General features: G+C 39.0%; 1 pseudogene; it reads left to right on the forward strand.

The window, feature by feature from the left end:
• Nucleotides 1-4,989: 4,989 nt before the first annotated feature.
• LOC145086114 (chaperone protein dnaJ 11, chloroplastic pseudogene) lies at nucleotides 4,990-5,663 on the forward strand (annotated as a pseudogene).
• Nucleotides 5,664-6,931: the final 1,268 nt, after the last annotated feature.

The following is a 6,931-nucleotide window of genomic DNA, read 5'->3' on the forward strand; positions in this document are numbered from 1 at the left end:
GAACAAAGAAATAACACACCTACAACATGGAACGCCAGATGCAACAACAGGTTCAAGTGATAGAAGGGTAGTGAATGGCGAGACCAATTTCAAGAAGCTTTATGAAAATTTCAGATTTGCAACAGCAGGAGCTTTATGAAATTTTCAGATTTGTAAATTCTAATTTCTAATTCTAATATTCCAATTTCAAGAAGAGCTGAATCCAAGAGATTGAGAGAACGGGAGAACAGGAGAAGAACATACCTGATTTCCGGTGACAGCTGCTGCGGTAGTGAATGGCGAGACAAATGGGCAGCGACTGAGCAAGGTAAGGAGGTAGCGACTAGCGACGATGGGGGAGGAACTGGGTAACAACGTAAGATACAAATCGATTTTGACTTCTTGTCGCTAGGTTTGGAAATCAGACTAAAATCGGGAGGGGCACAACCCAATTTCTACACTAACAGGCCTATAACTAAAAATTTTGAAGATATATTTGCTATTTCTAACCCAAATATCAGGGTGGCCAAAGCCCCTCTTGGCCCTATACATAATCCGCCCATGCTATGACCATTAGCAATCATATGGATCGCATCTGATTAGTAATTAGCGAATAATATCTCTAATTGAAGCTTTATTTGATTATAGAGGCAAATTGGAAGTTTCACGTGATAGGAAACCAGATTAAAAAAGCAATCGAGAATTCAACACATACAGGACCAAGAACAGTACCTATTGAATTTATGAGGCGACCTACTCCTTGCTGAAGCACAACCGATCCATTCTCTTCAGAAAAAAGGATATACATAGCAAGGCCAAGTACACCTTAATGAACTATTTGATTTTTAAGAGACAAACCGATTGGAGTGGAATCAGAGATTGGGGAGTGGATACTGTTCTAAGGTCTTTATTTTTGGAACGAACAAGGAGGTGATGGTGTAAACCGATGACCACCAATCAAAGCCTTCGTAGAGCTCGATTGGAGTGGAGTCAGAGATTGGGGAGTGGAAGAAGAGAGGATCAGAGAAGTTCGAAGTGTGAATTGAGTTTTTAGGGTTCAATTTCAAGTCAATTAGTAAAGAGTCCAAAACGATTACACCTCCCTGTACCTCACCCAATAATTGAAACCATAGAAATTCTTGAATTATGTATGAATAAGCGACGAAGATGCGAACTTGTGGGAAGTTAAGCGGTGGAGATTTGAGAATCGAGAGAGAAGAAAGAAAGAAAGGGGGTTTTCAGCAGGGATGAGTTAGGGTTTTCAGCCGGTGGAAACAAAGCGGGCTTTTTAAATTTTTGAATTCATTTCCCCCTTGGATGAAACGCGTGTTTCATTAAAATTTATAAAGCGACATAGCTAGACGACGCACATTTTATTTAAGGTGCCCTCTGTGTTTTTTTATTAGACACTAAATTTTAGGCACGCAAAAATGCGTCTCCACTATGCTTCATATTTTGGAAATCTGACATCAATTTTTAGGGAAGGCACAAATGTGTGTCCTATATTAGCGCGTGTCATTGATTGCGCGTCGTAAAAGACTATTTTTCTAGTAGTGGGGAATCGGCGAGTTGACGGCCCAACTCGGCAAGTCGGGTCAACTTGAAATTGACTTTGACTTGGACTTGATTGGGGGTAGAATAATCATTTTACCCTAAGAGTAGATGTCAGTTTCTGACTAAGTGTTTATGGGGATTATAGCCGGAGGATTTCCAGAGCAGCAGCAGAAAGAGGCTTCCCACACGGATTATCAACAACTACTTGTTCGAGGTGAGTTACCTTCCAATAGCGGTGGGTCTACGGCCACAATGCCGGCCCACCAGTAGGAGTTGTATGATTAGATGATTGTCTTTGTGATATCAACTAGGTTTGCTACTACCTGATATGTTATATGCTGGCATGATATGTTATATGTGATAGTAGTAGATTTCGATTGTTAGGACCGAAGGGTAGTTCAGGCACACCAGATATGTCTGACATTATGCGATTATATGTTATATGCTGGCATGATATATTATATGTGATAGCGGTAGTAGGAGGGGACTAGTCCCCAAGTTCGGTTGTTAGGACCGAAGGGTAGTTCAGACACCCCAGATACGTCTGATAGTATGTTTATGTTATGATATATGTGATAGTAGCAGTAAGGGTGGAATAGTCCCCGAGGGTCGGTTGTTAGGACCGACGGGTAGGTTAGCACCCCAGAATGGCTTGACATGGGTAGGTCAGCACCCCAGAATGGCTTGACACGGGTAGGACGGCACCCTAGAATAGCCATAAGGGTAGGCTAGCACCCCAAAATGGTCGTACCGGGTAGGTCAGGCGCCCCAGAATTTCCCGACAGTATGTATGCTATGAGATTGTATGTTATGTGGTACGATGGGGGAACTCACTAAGCTTTGTGCTTACAATTTATAGTTTTGGTTTCAGGTACCTCTTCGGCAAAGGGGAAGGAGCTGGCGCGGTAGCGGCACATCATACACACACTCTTTGTTTTCCGCACTATGAGTTATTCTGGGATTTGTACTCTGACATTATTATGTTTTTACGATTCGATTTTCAGATATGAGACATGTTTTATTAAATGATATGATCGGATGATATTTTGTTACAAATGTTTTGCAAATCACTTAATCAAAAATGAAATTTTTGGACGTGAAAATTGGGTTGTTACAACTCTATATTACGCCCAGCGTACTTGATCATCACACAAACTACACAAGGGCTAAATTTGACAACTTCAGGAAAGAAGAAGGGCCAAGGAGGTATACCTGATTTCAGGATGTTACAACTAAATAGAAGATAAAATTGCAGATTGGTCCCCATAGTATTCAAAAAACTTTGGATGAGGTCTAAAAACTTTCTTACTTGCATAGAAGGTCTAAAATCAAGATTTTACTGGGTTTTTAGTCCTCGGAGAACTTGAAATGTCTACTTTGCAGTTTTAATTCATTTTTTGTATTTTTTTATATTTTCTTTAATACGTTATTAATTAAACATTAAAAGTAGAAGAATTGGGCCTACCCTACCCCCATTGATACCCTCCCCCATCTCTCTTTCTCTCTCTCTCTATCTTTCTCTCTCTTTATGTAACCTCTTCTTCTTCATTTTCAAATCGAAGACTTCAGTCTCCCACAAATTTCGGCGATTATCATTATGACATTTCTTACTCTATTTCTCTCATTTCTTCCCTAATTTCACATTAGCAAAACCCAGACTAGGAACCACCAAAACCCCTAAAAGCTTTTGACAGTAATGGAGCTCTGCTCTACTAGTTGTTGCTTCCCCATCAGAGAGCTTAACGGTTTCCGCTTTGACGCCCCTTCTTGTATGTAAGTACATCGTCTCCTTCCCCTTATCCTTCTCGAAATCTCATCCCTTTTTTATCTTCTATTTTTGGTGAAACCAGCCACCACCTACACCCACTTTTCCCACATTCACTAGTAAAACCCACACCTCATAGATCCTCTGACATTGAACCTCAAGCACAAGAGCACCCAATGGTTTCCTTGATGATTCAATTCAGATGGATGAGATAAACCAAGTCTTGACCCGTTGAGAGGAATACGACCACCAAATCACAGCCAACACCACCACTTGCAATCGATTACTAGAGGAAAGAGAACAGAGGTAATACCGATTCAGAATTAGATAATAGTTGCAGATGTGAGTTATACCCTTTTTCATTCGCCTTCATGCTGCCATATCACTACAAACATCACCACTTACAATCGATTGTAAGAGGAAATATGGAAGATTGAATACTAACTGTGAACAATGATCACCACCTATGGGGTTGGGTTTGGGAGAAAGAAGAGTGATGGGGGTGGAGGTGGTTCAACAAGGGATTAGGGATTAGTGCTGGAAACAAGAAAGTTACAGGGGAGTTTTTTTTTTCAAGTTGCAGGTATATGTATATGTGAAGTGTTTGGTTAAGCTTCAATGTGTTTCAACAGGCAAGAATACGAAGTTTGTGGGTATGAGAGAGAGAGAGAGAGAGAGAGAGAGAGAGAGAGAGAGAGTACGGTGGAGTGGGTGGTGGCTCCTATTAATTTTTTTTCTTTTTTCTTAAATCGAAATAACATTAAAATAATTATAGATAAAAGAAAAAAATAAAGGGTATAATCGTCTTTTCAAGCTCTCCAGGGACTAAAAATCCAGAAAAACCTTGATTTTGGACCTTTTTTGCAAGTGGAAAAGCTTTTGGACCTCATTCAAAGTTTTTTTAATACCACATGAACCAATCTTGCAGTTTTGTCTAAATAGAATCCTAAGGTGATTTCATGTGGTATCCGATCTCAAAGTTAAATTTAACAAAAGCAAATTCGTTAGGATAGAATAAGATAATATTGAGGTTACTCGTGTTGCTAATATCCTTTGTTGTGAGCATGCTTCTTTTCCTTTCAACTATGTTGGGCTTCCAATTGGAGCAAACATGAAGCTTACAAAAAATTGGAGATCTCTTGTAGACAAGTTCAAATCAAAATTGTCTAATTGGAAAGCTAGAAGACTCTCATTTGGAGGGAAACTTACTGTTGTTAAATCCGTTTTATGTAGCATCCTGGTTTTTATTTTTCTTTATTCAAAGCTCTAAAAAAGATAATCGATTGTTTGTAAGGAATTAAACCTAAATTTGTTTAGGGAGGAAATGATAATATTATAAAGATACATTGAATTGCTTGAAACACTTTGGTCTGCCAAAAATAAAGATAGTCACTTTTAGATGTATTGGATGTGTCTTAATTAAGTTGAAATCTTTGACACGAAATTATTTTTGCATGTAGAATATGTGTCAAAAATATCATAAGGTTGCATTGATCTTTCTAGACGTTTGAGAAAAGTATCCGCCGTTGATCGCCGGTAGAGATTCCTGTGGTCCCCGGCCACCGATTGTTCGCTGGCTCCTTTAATTTATTTTTTGAAAACTTGAAATGGATAACTCTCATTTTCAGTTCCAACTCACCAACACGTATTCATCCCCAAATCTCCTCTTATAAATCCACCACACAAAATCCATATCCAAAAAACTCACAACACAAACAATTTCTTCACATATCAATGGCTATTTCGACTGCATCTGCATCTTCCTTCTTTACTTCCCCTAATTTCTCCCTCAATTTAAACTCATCGTCAAAATCGAGTTCAAACTCCGTCAACTTCCGAAGAGCTCCGATTTCAGCTGCTTACGCCACCGCTGAGAAAACGGAGACTATTAGATCGTTCTGTTATAAAACACCTTCCTCATTGTACGAAGTGCTCGGAGTTCCAATCGGAGCTGATACACAGGAGGTGAAAGCTGCGTATCGGAGATTAGCAAGAGTTTTGCATCCTGATGTCGGAAGGATTGACTCGTCGGCTGATGAGTTCATGAAAGTGCATGCAGCTTATGCTACGCTAACAGATCCGGCGAAACGAGCGGATTACGATCGAACTCTGGTGCAGAGACGCGCGGGTGTTTCTTCTCCGGTGAGTTTTTCCGGCGGATACAGGAGTCGAAGATGGGAGACGGACCAGTGCTGGTAGAAATTGCTCTCCCTTGAAATTCGATCGACATTTTAGAGATCTTGACATGTGAATATGGAATCTTACAATACTTGGCTAGATTTTGAAGCCATAGCATAATGATTCTTGTTAATTTTGTAAATGAAATTATTATCTATAAATCAAGAGAAAATGACTTAAAAAGTAATGAATTATAAAATTGTACAAAAGACGATTATTGTTATTTTAGTATAAAAAATATCAGGTTTATTCTAGGTTAATTTTGGAATAAACTCGTCGCTTTCCCTTTCATTATTTCACCCAAATTGAAATTATTTACGCTTTGTTCCCGAGATTGACTTAAAGAGAGAAATAGGAGGATATAGAGGGAAAATGATAGGTGTCGAAGAAAAATCGTGTTCCCGAGTTTCATTAATGGAACGAAATTGAGGGGAGGGAAAGGATTTTGGAGTCATATTTTTCTTCCAAATTTTCCTCCCAAATTGGACGGATTTGGAAAAAAAGTGAGGGGAAGGAAAATTTTAAAGTTTTATTTTCTTTTTCCTCCTAACTCAGGAACACAAAAACTTTAAATTTTTCTTTCATTTCCTTCGAACTCGGGAGCATGGAATAATCGATATTTTCCTTCACCTCCCTTTCTGCCTGTCAAAATTTTCCTTCCCTTTTTTTAATGAATTTAAAAATATATATATAAATAAATAAATAAATAAATAAATAAATAAATAAACTCAGGAACAAGGCGTTAGGGCTTCCCCCTGCCACCGTGTTTGAGAAGAATTAATCTCCATGGTTGTAAGCAAAGATCCAACTGCAACAAGGTGTGTGTCTCTACCGACTGTCTTAAAATCTATCATCAAAGAGTATGCTTGATCACCAGTGAGCTTTGATCGATTTCAAAAGCGAGATTGGAGGAGCCTTCAAGCAATCCTCCAATAGATCACCGAGACCTTCCCTCTTCACACCCATTTTCGACTACAGTTATTCCCCTTGACCCACCTCTTCACACTTTTTGATTCGATCACAACCCTTCCTTCTCCTTTCTTTTTCATGTTTTCTACAGGTTTAAAGGGTCACCCTTCTTGATTCGATCACCACCCTTCCTTCTCCTTTCTTTTTTGTGTTTTCTGTAGGTTTAAAGGGTGAAGAGGACGATGTATAGGGTCTAGAAATTTGGAGATTAATATGTGGGTTTAAGGCTCGATAACGGGTGAGTGCTCTGTAATTAGGTTGACCGGGGATGTAACAACCATAAATTTTACGCTAAATTTAAACTTTTTCATTAATAAATAAAAACCACATAACATTTTTTACAAAATGTTTTCAAATCATTTTCCATCAGAGTGTCCTAAAAATCATGACATAAGGATGAGGAGCGATACGGTCATGCCTTCGCCTTTCCACGATCTCCTGAAGTACCTGAAACAGTAAACTGAAAACTGTAAGCCCGAGGGCTTA

This window comes from Lactuca serriola, chromosome 2, assembly GCF_051521515.1.
Source record: "Lactuca serriola cultivar US96UC23 chromosome 2, Lser_US96UC23_V15, whole genome shotgun sequence".
NCBI classification, from domain to species: Eukaryota; Viridiplantae; Streptophyta; class Magnoliopsida; order Asterales; family Asteraceae; genus Lactuca; species Lactuca serriola.